At 43.1% G+C, this 15,890-nt stretch overlaps 1 protein-coding gene across 1 annotated transcript in view; it reads right to left on the bottom strand.

The window, feature by feature from the left end:
- LOC124594407 (ubiquitin-conjugating enzyme E2Q-like protein CG4502) overlaps positions 1-15,541 on the bottom strand; it is a 613,036-nt gene extending 597,495 nt beyond the window's left edge. Inside the window, exon 1 of the mRNA XM_047132777.1 lies at positions 15,429-15,541. The gene's annotated coding sequence lies outside the window, so the exon portion shown is untranslated. The remainder of the gene's footprint in view (positions 1-15,428) is intronic.
- Positions 15,542-15,890: the final 349 nt, after the last annotated feature.

A 15,890-nucleotide genomic window follows, 5' to 3' on the forward strand; every position in this document is an offset into this window, starting at 1 on the left:
TCGATCGGATTCAGATCCAGCGATTTATGGATCCAGAACATCAACTGGAGCTCGCTAGTGTGTTAATCAAAACAGTACATCAAGCTCCTGGCCTTGTGACATGACACATTGTCTTGTTGAAAAATGCCACTGCTATCGGGAAACATGATCACCAGAAGGGGTGTACGTGGTCTGAAACCAGTGTGCAGTACTCCTTTGCCGTCATGGTGCCTTGCACGAGCTCCATTGGATGCATGGATGCCCACGTGAATGTTCCACAGAGATTAATGGAGGCACCGCCAGCTTGTCTCCGACCCTTACTACATGCGTGAAGAAGCTGTTCTCCTGGAAGACGACGTATTCGCGAACTCCCATCGGCATGATGAAGGAGGTATAGGGACTTGTTAGACCATACAACGCTCTGCCGCTGCGCCAACGTCCAGTGTCGATGGTAAAGTTCCCATTTCATTCGTAGTTGCCGATGTCGTGGTGTTAACATTGGCGCCGGTCGCGGTGGCCGAGCGGTTCTAGGCGCTACAACCTGGAACTGCGTGATCGCTGCGGTCGCAGTTTCGAATCCTGCCTCGGGTATGGGTGTGTGTGATGTCCTTTGGTTAGTTAGGTTTAAGTAGTTCTAAGTTCTAGGGGACTGATGACCTCAGTAGTTAAGTCCCATAGTGCTCAGAGCCATTTGAACCATTTGTTAACATTGGCACATGCATGGGTCGTCATCGTTAGGAGCGTTCGATGTACCGTGTGTTCAGACACATATGTACTTTGCCCAGCTTTAATACATGATGTTAGTTCCGATACAGTTCGCCCCTATCCTGTTTTACCAGGATGCCCTGCTTATGACGTCCGACATCTGTAATGAGGGGTAGACGCCCAACCCCACGACATCTGGATGTTTTGTACATCCATCCTTTTCGCACGAGGTCTTTGGGACGACGTCCGTTTACTACTGTGAGAAAATAAAACACTTACAGACGTCCTTATGATTTTATTTTATTTTGTTGCAATCAGTTTCGGCGCTTCAATGCGCCATCTTCAGGCTGTAGTTGATGCGATCCCTATATTGGATACGCAAATAATGCGTCAGCCCTCATTTGCCATCTGGAACTGGTTTCACCTTGGTTCCTCCACGTGTTGAAGACAATCGCTACAGCAATTCTCGGACACCCGAGAAGTCGTTCAGTTTCTGAAACACCGAGCCTCCGGGCCACCATAATAAGCCGTCGGTCAAACTCCGATAGATGGCATACCTTGCCCGTTCTACACACGGACAGCACGCTTACTGGTACTACGTGCACCGTGCATGTTTCAGACCAGCAGTCATTCCTCGCCACGTGACGCTGCTGTCGCCTGGACGGGCTTACATCGTTAGTGGTCAAAATGTTCTTGCTGATCAGTGCGGAAAACAGTGCACTCTTTTAGTCTCGCCGAATTGGAGCGATTTAACTGACGTCCAAAAGTGCATCATTACTTGCTTTCGGGACAAATGTGGAATCATTTACGAAATGGCTAAGTTTTTAAACTGTTCTTGTGCCGACGTGGTTAAAATATACCGTGTACGGCAAAATGGCGCTGTCCAAAACCATTGCCGAGGCAACTGTGGTGCACAACGGGCCGTAGATGGCAGGGGCGAACGACTGCTTCGGAAATATGTAAAGTCGAATAGACGAGCAACTGTTGAGCAACTGACCGCTCAGACGAACCAAGGTGCTACCGTCTTCCCTACGATTGTTCACTGAAAGTGGCAGTGCATCCGCCTCCAGAGCAGGCTCCTGGTTCGTGCACCCATGCTGACTACTGTTCGCCAGAGACGAAGGTTGGCCCTTGGACGCCAATACCGCAACTGGTGATCTTTCCAAGCGAATCACTTATTATTCTCCATACCGCAGATGGCAAAAACCTCTGAAGGGATACAAGGAGGGAACTTTACGGTCTGGGAAATGTTTTCGTGGAATTCCCTGAGTGATCTCTTCTATATGCGGTTTGTTTTTGGTCAGCACGAAGGCATCTACTAGGTAGGACAATGCGAAGTGTCACACAGGTCCCAGTGTACATGCGTGGTTTGAAGGGTGCATTCACAGTACTCCCCTGGCCACCAAGCTCCCCGGATTTAAACCTAATCGAGAATCTGTGGGATCATCTCGATCGGGCTGTTCGCATCATGGATCCTCAACAGAAAAATCTAGTTCAAAAATGTTCAAATCTTTCTGAATTCCTAAGGGACCAAACTGCTTAGGTCATCGATCCCTAGACTTACACACTACTTAAAGTAACAAACTAACTTATGCCAGGAACAACACACGCACCCATGCCCGAGGGAGAACTCGAACCTCCGGCGATAGTGACCGCGCACTCCGTGACATGACGCCTCAAACCGCGCGGCCACTCCGCGCGGCGAAAATTAGCACAACTGGCCAAGTCACTGGACTCGGCATGGCACCACCTCGCTATCGGCACCTCCCAGAACCTCACTGATTCTCTTGCTGTACGTCTCGCAGCGCTCCGCGCTCTGAAAGATGGTTATTCAGGCTTTCGACAGGTGGTAACATCAATGTGACTTGGTAGTGTATTTCCCTATAGTCAAAAACGCAATTTCCGCAGTGACAGCGATACGACATATGGAGCAGGACGAACTGTCAGGCAGGCGACTACAGTTGCGGCTTTCGTTGACACACCAGCAGGTAGACGTGCACCGATGGTGGTGCGACCAATGTCAACACTTGTCACAGGACTGGCACCACATCTTTTTATCAGCTGAGTCACGTTTCAGCTTACAGCAACACAGTGAATGTATTCCGGTGTGGAGGTTACGAGGAGAACAAAATTAGCCAGATTGTCTTCTTCATCGTAACGAAATGGGGTGCCAAAGAGTACTCAACACGTTCATCTCTGGTTCGAACATATGTAAACTGGACAGCTGCCGTTGCTTTTCCGACGTAAGGCCAGTGGCTGTGCCCTACGTTCAATGTATCCGTGACATCTTTCAACAAGATAACGGAAGACCTTGTGTTGCTCTTGCAGTCCTAGCCGATCGATCTTAATGCTGAGCGGGTTCACCAACTGCCAAGGCTATCACATTTTTTCTATCGGACTGTTTCAGCTGAAAACATGCGGAATTTGTTGTGGAGCATCGTGGAATACCCCCACTTCAGCACCTATAGTTTCATGAGGCTTCTATAGGAGGTAACGCTATACGCAGTCTCCAAATAAGCCGGCCGCTTCTAGGCGCTTCAGTCCGGAACCGCGCGACTGCTGCGGTCGCAGGTTCGAATCCTGCCTCTGGCATGGATGTGTGTGATGTCCTTAGGTTAGTTAGGTTTAAGTAGTTCTAAGTTCTAGGGGACTGATGACCTCAGCAGTTAAGTCCTATAGTGCTCAGAGCCATTTTGAACCTTCAAAATAGTGTCCCAAGCAGAGAGCTGTCATTGAGTTTCTTATGGCGGAAAAGAGGAGTTTCACAGATATTCACTGGTGCTTGCAGAATGTAGATGGAGATCTGGCAATGAACAGAAGCGCGGTGTATCTTTTGGGAGAGGAGTCTGTCATCATCGCAAAAGGTCTCACAAACATGCCCGATCTCCAGTGTGCCGGCCGGCCACATGCAGCGGTGACTCCTATAGTGTTGGAAAATGCGGATGTTCTGAGGTGACTGACGGATCACAATCAAACATCTCGCTACTCAACTGGACTTCGGTATTAATGCTGACACTCGTCCACCAGTTGGGGCACCTTCCGACTTCCATCTGCTTGGCCCAATGAAGGTTTCGTGGAAAGCAGTAAGCGGACAATAGTGAGTTTACTGATGCAGCAAGGAGTCGGTTCTAACGTCGGCCGGGAGAATGGTACCATGCAGGCATACAAACCCTCTCATTAACGTGGCGTGAGGCCGTCACATTCAAGGGAGATTATGTTAAAAATAGGTTTTTGTAGCCAAAACAACGTGAAATAATATGGTGTAATTGAATCCTGAATAAATCCAATCCGCTTTCAGAAAAACGTGTTGCATTACTTATTGAACGTCACTCGTAATAATCACGTGGTCTGTTTATTATGCTGCATACACACACTAAATAAAATTTGGTTATTCGGTATTCTTGTAGATGCTTCACTTTTTAATGTATAACCGCGGAAGTATGAGTATCTCGCAATGTGTGGCAAGAAATTACCGAATGTAAATGTGTTTAATCTTATTGTGGTAAGCTGTTCTATCTAGAACACAACACGAGAATATCCGGCCACCTTGTCAATAAGAGAATGTAATAGAAAGCCGTTGACAGCACTGCTCTCAAAATTCAGTCCGAGTCAAGAAACATTACTTCAAAGGATGTTTCCCTTAATGATCGCGAAGGAATAATTACTGAAATTCGGACGTGTACAGTAGCACACGATAATCTTTCCGCTGTGCATACCTTCGGCTAATGTAGGTGGGAGGAGAGAAATAATTGTGGATAGGTGTTGACGTATGTTTTAACAATACAAAGGCAATTGTTGATTAACAAATACGCATCGGAGGAAGGCTCTCTCTCTCTGTGTCGTGTGACGAATGGCCGCCGGGTGCGTCTCTTTCTTTGCGACGCTTTTTACGCGACTTGCTCGTCAGTGATGATGAAATGAAGATGAGAACTACACAAAACGCACTGCCCGACTCGAGAAAATCTCTGACTCATTCGGGAATCGAACCCCGGCCCCTTTGGTTGGTATATAGCTACGCTGACCGCGCAGATACCGAGACGGACATCGAAGCAGGTAGCTGGCATCAAGAGTCTAACTCTGTGATGAACTGGATGATATCGAAGCATCGAGTTCCTGGCGAAGAGTCTTAGGTCTTTAATAAAAAAGAGTAAAAAAACTGCATTGGCTTGCAGCTTAACACACACGTACACACACGCACACCAATATTCGGTAGCCACTTCAGCCTCTTAGCTAACATATTGTAAACTGCTAGTAGTAGTATACAAGTTACGGATAAAAAGTAATAAATGTACTGGCGACTTGTGTTCCAATCGTGTGCATGTGCGTGCAGAGACTTCTATTCCAGTTTTGTGTCGCACAAAATAGACAGGCATCTCGTATGCGAACTTCAATGTTTCATTGATATGTGTGACCGACATCTACCTACTCTGTGAACCGACGTCACAGGACCTCAGATTTCTTATTTTCAGTTCGAAATGCCGTAGGATGGTTGCCATCAAGGTCACATACATAGACTTTTGACACCATTGCTTCGCTGTATTCCAAAGGAAATCTTTAATGCCACATTGAAGCAACTTCATAAATCATGGATTACGGCCAACTTCCTTCTAGATCACTTCGAAGGCAAATATAGGTATTCTCTTTGTATATTCCTCCTTCTTTGTTCCATGACAAGAAACGTCATTTTAGATCCAAGTTATTTATAGTCTATTAAATATGCCAGAATGGCTCTGAGCACTATGCGACTTAACTTCTGAGGTCATCAATCGCCTAGAACTTAGAAATAATTAAACCTAACTAACCTAAGGACATCACACACATCCATGCCCGAGGCAGGATTCGCACCTGCGACCGTAGCAGTCGCTCGGCTCCAGACTGCAGCGCCTAGAACCGCACGGCCACTCCGGCCGAAATATGCCAGAAAAAAATAAAAAAATCGGATTCTATAACCATATGCAAACAAATTAATCCCTTCTCAGTACGCACTAGTGGAACAGCAGAATAATATAGATGCAGTATTTACATCCACTTGGTGAGGGTATTTGCATGTAAATACTGAGCGAATAATGCTTTCTCTGTACTACAAGAACTCAGTCTGCTATTAACGTCCCTGACTCCATAGGAACCCAGGGTTCAAGGACAACGCAGATCTCGAACAGAAAATTTACGGACTTTCCACCACGGAATACATTTGCAAGTCAGCTCATGCAAGGACGAGCTAGTTCCGGCTTCCAGGCTATGAGTGTGCAGGAGAGATGTCGAGCATAAAGAGAGTCAATGGAAAGACATAGCACGAATAAGAGCACTGTTCTGAACACGAGGTCAGTGTGAACGGGACGGATTGACCTCTCAGCCTGAAATTGACACGGTTCTACATCAGAGGCGGCGGATCCATGAAATACAGATGCTGATAACATGCCGGTCGAGTACTCTGTAATGAAACCAACCATCGCGTGAAACAGGCGCTGTGGAGCCATAAGGCCAGGTGCAAATTTGTGAGGTGAGCGTGTAGCCCGACAGTTACCGTAACGACTCATTAGCACCGACGGCACTCCCACAAATACAGACGGCGAAGCACAGGCTATCAACATGGCCTTACGCCCCACGCCAGGAGTTTACCATCTTCCCTGGGCTCGGGGCAACGCAAAGCTATTGTTAACAAAGGAGTAAAATAAAAGCAAAGAATACTACCGACACTGTGACCAATCGTTATATCAGCCAAAGGCACAACTCTCGCTTTTCGTGAAGGTTAGGTGCGAGTGCACGCAAATGTAGCAAATCTCTCCAACCAGATAGTTGACCCTAGACCTCTGTCTCCCAGGCACTGACATTAAATGATTCTACCTTTTTATTTAAGAACACGTACCCGTTCTCATCTTCTCCATACATCAAAATATACTGATAGTTAAATAAACGGGAAAAAACGGTACAGTTTTTCAGTGGCTTAGACACGAGCAGATTTCAGATTAGCACTGTTAAATAACTAGTTGACTCACATCCCGTAGTTAAATGCAACGGAGAATACATATGTGCCATCGCATCATATCTAACCAATTACATATTTAACAAATACGATATTCAGCTTCAATTTAATTTGTCGTAACATTTGGAGTTGCTTTGTGAATACACAGGTCTCATAAGACCCCTTTAAAGCCAATGTCTGACTCTGTTCAACCACCTACCCTAGATCAATTCAGTTGTCGTTAATAATACTCGAAAGCTGTCACTAGCAAGATTAATTTCTTGAAAATGTTTAAAAGTGCCTAAAACACGTTTATTGTGATGGAAAAACAGTCCTTTATAAAATACGTCACATATTGCACAAAAATGAGCCAAAATTTTATTATATGCAAGTAGTAGCATGAGGTGGACACCCACACGTGTAGTGTGACGGCATTCTAGCCTGGTTGTCCATGGAGCATGGTGCATAAAAGGAGCATTGTTTAATTTTACAAATACTGAATTAAAAGTGAAATTATACAAATAAGAAAGACAAATGAAAATTAATATTTTCAGGGTATTTTCCTATCATTCTCTCCGGAACTGTTACTGGTACCCGTTACCTAATAGCCAATGAAGGTGGTAAACAAATGTTCGCACATCCCATCCTTCCCACTCTACCTGACAGCCACTGTATGAGCTGAACACAGGAGCAGTTATTCCCACCTCCTGTCCTGAGGCAACGACACCGTATACTATCTCTCATGACCATAAAAATGGCCACTGAAGGTACAATCTACACTTAGTACTTGCAATAACTGTAAATAAATCTCGTAATCTACAACAAAGGAACACTGAAAAACTGAGGAGCAATTACGGACTGATTCGGAACGTCAAAACATGCAAACAACACCGTGAGAGGAAGTCTTACAACGCTATCGTACGGTAGCTCAAAGTCAAACGACGATATGAACCATTATGGAATACTTAACAGTTGCCAGAAACGCTCAAGCATAAAATACAAACGTAGCAATACTGGGCTTTCGTTTTAACGAGAAATAGAATCATGGGTCAGTTAACATACCGCAATAAAAAGCCATAAGAAGCACGTAGCTGTTGATGCTTACTACAACAATAATAATTTGAGAAATAATGGGGCTCCTACATATAACTGAAGAATGTAAATTATAGAATGCTGCTTGTACTCACTGTTTTTTCTCTATCTCAGTGGTCTCAGATTTCTCGTTTTATCGCCATTGCAAAATTAAAATAACCTTTTTACACAAAGTAGAAGTTTGGAGGGCTCTTTTCTTTACCTTATTAATTTTCCCCTTGTTACCAACTTAAATTCTGAAGTTGATGGTGTATCTTCACTTTCCAGAGTCATCCATACAATCTAAGTTTCACCATCCTTTTTCCCCTTGTTAGTTTGACTGAAAGGCAGTTTACACGAGGAAGATCGAACGCCCCGATTCCGAGAAAATGCATCGCAACGGTAGGTCTGAAATATCCTCCGTACAGCATAAGGCGATGGGTAGCTATTACCGACAGCAACCACGCTCTTTCCAAGCGGTAAAAGCCTATGTATGTCCCCGTAGTCCCTAGTCCTTAATGAACTTTTATAATCTGAACGCGAGATAAACTGTGGAGGTAGAAGAATGCTGAATAGGCAGTTCTGAATAAATTGTTCATTACTTCAATAGGATTTCCCGTGAACAATCCGGCGTTTAGTCAACTGAACTCAATTTTAATTCTCTGAGCGTTGCTGCTATACTTTATTGGCTATGTCTAAGTCTTACAGTCCTGTCACTGTACAGGACGAGATGTAAGGGCCAAGCACTCCGTAGAAGAAGTCTACAATTATTGATTATACTGGTGCGTTGAATACAATTTCTTTGAAAGGTACGAGAAAAATCATAGAATCCTTTAAACTAATTCGTCCTAGATTATTGACTGATGGATGTAATATATGATCTACGAATCTTAATAGATTAATATTATGTGAAAGAAATTTGTCACTTTTAGTGGTAGTAGCTGTAAAATATGGAGGAAGGTACCATGGATTAGATGGCTACCATGCCAAGCTTCAAAATTTTATTCATGTTTACAAAATTTCATTGAAATTTAGAGTGTTACCTTGGTGGACGTCTACCTTGTAGGATTGCTTTCATTGAAATTGTTTTCGGGTTCGCGACTCAGCCAGGACTCCTGCTATTCATGTGTTGCAACATAAGCCCTTTTACAGTCTACCTGTAAATGCGCACTACGTTAGAGACTTTTGAGAGACGTTAGCTAGGAAGAAATAATCCCATAGCGTATTGTATGCAAAATTTAATTGAAATACTGCTGGGACCACCACCTTCTCGGCTTTGTTAGTTTCAAGTGTTATTCAAAATCAGCACATGATATCAACATAACCCATGTGGGGGTTTTGTGCGGCGGCTACGCATTCATAAAAATTTTCTGGCTTAAACTGTGTGTCTGTCTGGATTTCGAGGCTGGACGTTTTCCTTTCTTGAAGACCGCTCCGTCAGCTGAATCACTCGTCTGCATCACTAACAAGGACTAAAAATATACCATTTGTCAATTTTTGGTCCCTACCTTTGCATACTCCAAAGAGGTCGTGCTGTGTACTCAGTTAGAATAGTGTTCAAAAAGAGAAATAATATAACGGAGAAGAATAAAGGTCTGCGTTTTTGTCCCCGTAAAAGATAGGCTTGCAGGAGGGCCCGTTTCTTCAGAGAGAAGTTTGCACTGTATTACCAGAATAGGTAGCTATAGCTTCTTAACTGGCAGTTCGTATTGTGGGAAACATACGAGGGCGTGCTGAAAGGGAATTCTCCGAATATTTTATTCTGTTTACAGTATCGGTTGAGGTTTTACATGTCATGGATATTACTCGGTCGACTTTCCTGCTTCAGTGATGCAAGTTGCAATCCTCTGGCGCCAGATGGTTCCAATTTGTAGCATGTAACACGGCGGTGTGAAGCGTAACTGTGTCGGAATGCGAGAAACAGCGAGCTGTAATCTAGTTTCGAGTTGAAAGCGCTCGTCCACACAAGGAGCACCCTCTTCTTCAGCAGGACAATGCAACAACACACACCGCTGCGACATCTTCTACAATACGATGCGTTGGATCGATCAACCTTCATGCAGTCCCGACTTAGTCGCATCCGATTTTCCTCTGTTTCCAAAACGTAAGGTACGCCTTTGACGTCTTCACTTTGTTAGTGATGAAGCGGTGTAAGCAGAGGTGAGGTTGTGGTTTCGTCAACAAACTGAAGCATTCTACAGTGATGGTATCAACAAACTGCTATCTTGTTGGGAGACTTTGTTGAAAAATAAATGTTCAAATGTGTGTGAATTCCTAAGGGACCAAAATGCTTAGGTCATTGGTCCGTAGACTTACACACTACTTAAACCTACTTAAACTAACTTATGCTAAGAACAACACACACACCCATGCCCGAGGGAGGACTCGAACCTCCGGCGGGAGGGGCGGCGCAGTCCGCGATATGACGCCTCAATCCGCGCGGCGAAAAACAAATATGTACATGAAGAATAGAGATATAGAATGTTTACTAGTTTTGTTTCATTTAAAAAGCTTTAAGGGCTTTTTACATAAAAAGTGAGGAATTATTTTTCAGCATGCCCTCGTACCTTCTTTCTCAGAAATCTGAGCAAAATACGTCAAACACAGAAACGACTATAAAAACTTCATGGTTCCAATTTGAGTATACTTCCAATATTGGTAACAAAGCAAGTGCAATTAAAATACATCAGCCGTTTCGCTTTGCATATGCGCCATTCAGATGTCCATGGTAATATGAGATTTTTGCCGCAGTGCAGAATTACCTCGCGAAAGTCAACAATTATTCCACTAACAATGTAATAATAGCAGCAGTACACAAAAATGTTGAGGCAAAAAAATTGTTCAAATGGCTCTGAGCACTATGGGACTTAACATCTGAGGTCATCAGTCACCTAGAACTTAGAACTACTTAAACCTAACTAACCTAAGGACATCACACACATCCATCCCCGAGGCAGGATTCGAACCTGCGACCGTAGCGGTCACGCGGTTCCAGACTGAAGTGCCTAGAACCGCTCGGCCACAACGGCCGGCTGTTGAGGCAAAAGCAGAAACAAAAATTAATGTTTAAACTAACAACGGAATTCCGAATTAATGGCCCTTAGTGCACAGAACAGACTGTTGGCTAATCGTTTGATAATTTTAAAAACTGTAATTATTATGTTACAGTCCGTAATTCGAACGTTTGATTAGGTCTCTCGACCTCTTGTAATTTCTCGGAGGCTCTTTTGTTAAATATTAAGGAGTGATACCCTTCACTCAAAGGATATGGTGGAAGGAGCAACCGAACCACAACGTAAATTATATAATGTAGACAAAGCAGAACATTGCCTTAAAGTAACGTATGTCGTACGTAAAGAACACAATAGCGGCGAATGCGCAACAGTATGGTGTGTAGACAACAGGAAACTACGTTGGCGATACGAAAATTACATTGCTGGGTGAACGGGGAATAACGTAGCCAGAAATCAGGATAGAGAAACTAGCCTCAACCTAATAATAGTCTATTATCAGTCTAAGGTATAGGGCGTTGAGAACAGCGGAGTAACGCGGTCTCAACGTAATCTAGATTTCAAGAACGTAATTCCTTATACGATGACGCTGTATTCATTGGGTGGAACATTGAAGCATGCCGCCGGTCTTCGGTGATACAAAAATAATAAGACTTGGAAGAAATGTTCATCTCCGATAGCAAAGTTAAACCATGGATTTCTCTGACAAAGTCATTTCAGTCTGTGGCTTAACAAGAAATGTTTACAATCAGATATGACGAAAATCCACAGCTCTAGCGCGTACATCAAATATGTCTGCATCAGAAGTGCGTACATCGTATTTGCTGATTAAACTATTAATCCCTAAAATGTAAGTCAAGCAAATGGCCGAAATGTTACTAGAAAAAAACTAGAATGGAAATAAAAAGCAGCTTGTGCTTCTGTTGTTAGTCTTTGCCACATGTCCAATTCCATGAAACTCAAAAGCCTCTTAATATGTCACACAGATCGAACCATCTCCAACACCTACATTGAATTCGGAATATGTCGAATCCTGGAAAAAATTAAGTACATTCAGAAAAAGAAAACACAACCAATGCTTAGTTGAGTGGTTAGACGTTGTTTCCATTCTGAGGAAAACATTACACGCCCGCACGAGCCACTCAGGAAAGTCACCCTTTCGCCAAAGCGCAACTTAGCGTCCAATTACGTGACGGGAAGACCGAGTGACGTGACATCCGCACGCTTTCGCACCCGGTAACGTTTATGACGCTTCTGATGTCTCGTTTATTTTGTTGGCAGACAGATTTAACAGCTCACGTAAAATTATCATTCCTTACAAACGTATGCTTTACGTTAAATACTACATAACAATTAAACTTATAGAAAATAGAAGGAATAGGAACGGGTCTAACTAAGTGTCAGCCATTCTGTGTTCAAATAAATGCAGACGATTGACAATGGTGAAACGATTTACAGATTTCGACTACTGCCAGGAAGAATCTTAGCCACATTTTCTGACAGAAACATTAAAACAACAGTTTGTTTTAGTTTGTCGCTTTGACCTGTAAGCAAAAGTAAGTTATTTTAAAAGCGAAGACTGACGCAAGAAATGTAAAAACTGCTGTTGTTAACAAGTGAATCAGCAAAAAGCATAGGTTTCGTTGTAATTTTCTAGGAATTTTCGTGCATTTTCTGAATCCTATCAATTCTTTGACGATATTGCTTTATTATGGCTGACATGCAAAAAGGGATAAAGAATATAGAAAGATCCATTCATAATAGAAAGGTAGAGACAAGCTAAAATAAGGAATGTTTTCACTCCAAAGGATAGCTTATTTGTTCTGGGTTAGCTGTTCTTCGCTTAGGATGAGTTACTGATGTCGTTAGCCATGCCCTTTAACGCTAAGGAATTAAGTGCTCGAGTACTGTTTACTAATAAGTGAACTACTTACTATCTTATTGTAATTATGACGGTTGAAACAATGTCAATGACACAGTGAGGTAAGAAACCAGTAAGCCACAAAATAATTACGTTTCAAATACCATGCTCAATGAATTTTACGTACATCACACTCTTTCGAGGAAATGAGATGGCAGTTAATATAAGTTATTTTCTTATTTGAATCACTTGTATTTAGAATTGTCAATTTTATGAAGGCAGTCAGCTGCCAATATCTTGCGCCGTAGACGACAATGGCGGTACCTAAGTGATAACACGATGAACTTTCTCAAGGATTGAATATATATCTGAAAAGTTCGCTGGAGTCTCTTGCAAACAATCGGTCAACCTTGGAGTGAAAAATATTCATGATAAGAAAAACAAACGGAGTATTTGTGTGTTGCTGAAGCTGTGTTTGGGAAAAATGTACAATTCATATGCAAATCGTTTTTATCTCTCCTAAACAGAAATTTTGAGTTCTGTTTCGTTCATGTAATGAAATTTTTCTCCAAGATTGCTAATTGTTTATACTGTCAGATAAATTTCGAGATTAGGTAGTCTGACTACGTCAATAAACAGTCGCTGTCTGTGGTGAGACATTGTAATTCACTGTGCGAGCAATTAGAAATTTCGCCGCTCTATGACTGAAATGTTGCTTCATAAGGTTATCAGAATAGGTGTAAAACCTCCAGTCACACTTGACATAAGTCGATCAGCACAGCAAGCATCAATATATTGAATTGGGAATGGGGAAACAGTTTTCACTTTGTTCAGATGTTTCTTATTGAAACAGAAGTACGGCAGATTTGTAAAAGTAATGTAAATATCTCATACAATTACTGTGTATGCTTCAACATCAGGAACCATAAAACCTATACGTACCTCAAACGTATGCTAAAAAATACTATTTTTGCCTCCTAATTGGATTTACAGTTCAAAAAGGCCAGGTTCCAGAATTCAGCATGAGTCAAATGCTCGTCTGTTCACAATGAGGTTCATACGGTACATCCCTACGTGCAGAATCTCAGTTTTTGTCACAGAGCATATTGTCTTGATATCCCCATTATCATATGAGATGGACACAGATATGTATGTTGTGCTTAGTCCACCGAAAATGATTAGGGTAAGCTTAATGTGTAGCATTTCTCCTTATGCTGTGTTTTACTCTATTCACTGTACATTGTCGTTATAGGTAACATATAACACTTCAGATTCTCTACTTGAAAAGTGAAATTACTTTTGTTTATATGAGAATCTGCATTCCCATATTTGCAGAGTACCATCTCTTCGACGTCATTTAATAGCATTTATCTTTGATCATTTTCGTTTTTTAATTAACTTCCCAAGGACTAAAGTGAAAATTTACGGCGCTAATATTGTGTCACGTCAATGGCATCAAGTTTTCACAGCCTTTGACGATGCTCTGAGGTACACCATATTGCTGTAGTTCTTGGGATGTAGTATGAAATTAGTTTCACCTACGTTCATAAGAGTATACGTACGACAAGTAATCTGAGCTAGGCTGAAAAATTATGGACTACCTTAGAAACACCCAGCACTAGAGTGCCATGTACAAAAAACGTTGAAGTTTCATCAGCGTCAGCCAAATTAACCAGATCTGAGGACGTTATCTTCTTGATCATCAAACTTCTTGGAAATAAAGTATAAGTGAATTATACAAATGTAGGTTCGGAACATTTGATAGAGCAATAACAGTAATTGTGTAGGTAGAATTACATAAGAACTTTTCTTTTGATGTGATATATTCGCAATAATCTGTATAAATATTTAACCTATAAAGTTTCTATTAGATTTGAAGTTAACTATGCAACACAATGCAGAAGTAACGCAGTTGTAGTTACTCCAGCAGCTGCTCTAATGCACCAGAGAAAAACTGTTTGACTAGTAACACATAAGCTAAAAAATTTCAAGTACCCATAAATATTAGCAAGTTGTTCGGCTGGAAAGCTGTAACTATATTTCTTTCTGTGCGGTGCGATGGGCCGTTGGTTTTGTTCTGGCAGATTCGCATCTGTTTCGAGGGAAATGCCTCAGCAAATGATTACGATCTGACTGTAGACGTCACTCTCCCATATTTACGCGCATGTTGTAGCATTCCTCTACCACAAACAGTCCATTGTTAAATTCTTCCCAGGAAATTACAGTAATATGAACAGAAGTCACAATATCACATGAAATCCATTGTACACAGAAGGCAATTCAAGTACATTGACGTACAGAAAACACTACATTATAAGACGTACAGCATTTCCGTTCAAACACTTATTTCATTGTCAACGCGTACACATGAACGTATGTTCAGGCGTGCACGCGTTCAAGCACACGCTCACACGCTCACACGCGCACACACGCACACACACACACACACACACACACACACACACACAGAGAGAGAGAGAGAGAGAGAGAGAGAGAGAGAGAGAGAGAGAAAGCATAAGCATTTCAAAACCACTGGATTGCGAATCGTTAAACACGTATGGTATCCTCAAGTTTCTGCGGAATGTTAAACACTAGCCGAAAGCAATTCCTTCGTCACATGACATCGATTTAAGTATCTACGATTAAACTATAAATGCTTGACATCTCCTTATTGAGTTGACTGTTGTCAGTGGAGAATGTATATTGCGTAAATGATGTCGAGGTAGAATCACAAAAACAGCTGTTTGTGACACACTCAACTTACTTGCGGAACGCGTGGTCTCCTGGTGGTGACAGACGTAGGAGGGGGCGTAGCTGCGCGCGAGCACGTGGTACTCACCGAGTTGCCGGCGGCGGCTGCGGCGGTCGGCTGGCAGATCGAGGCGGCGCGGTCGCTCGCCTGGCGGACACTGGCTGCGTCAGCTGAGAGCTGCCGGATGCTGCCTCCTGGGCGACGGCGACGCCGCGCATGCGCAGTGCGCGCCGCGCAGATCGATGGCCGGCCGCGGCCGCTGCGGGCGCCTCGCCTGGCTACCAGGCCTGCCCGCCGCACTGCGCACTGCCCAGGGACCTCTCGGCGCTGCTCGCTCCTCGCGCCTGCCAGCCACGCTGCTCCGCACGCCAGCGGCGCTGGCCACTGCTGTCACACCTCCACGGTAGCGTCTGCAGTATCTCGTCTCTGCCAACATCAGGAGCTCGTGCTAATCACGAAACATGAGCATGAAAAAATCAACATTGTGCATACCTCACGTCGCACTGTTGTTATCATGACTTACTCAGCACAGTACTTGCTTCTTGGTTG

This window comes from Schistocerca americana, chromosome 2, assembly GCF_021461395.2.
Source record: "Schistocerca americana isolate TAMUIC-IGC-003095 chromosome 2, iqSchAmer2.1, whole genome shotgun sequence".
NCBI lineage: Eukaryota > Metazoa > Arthropoda > Insecta > Orthoptera > Acrididae > Schistocerca > Schistocerca americana.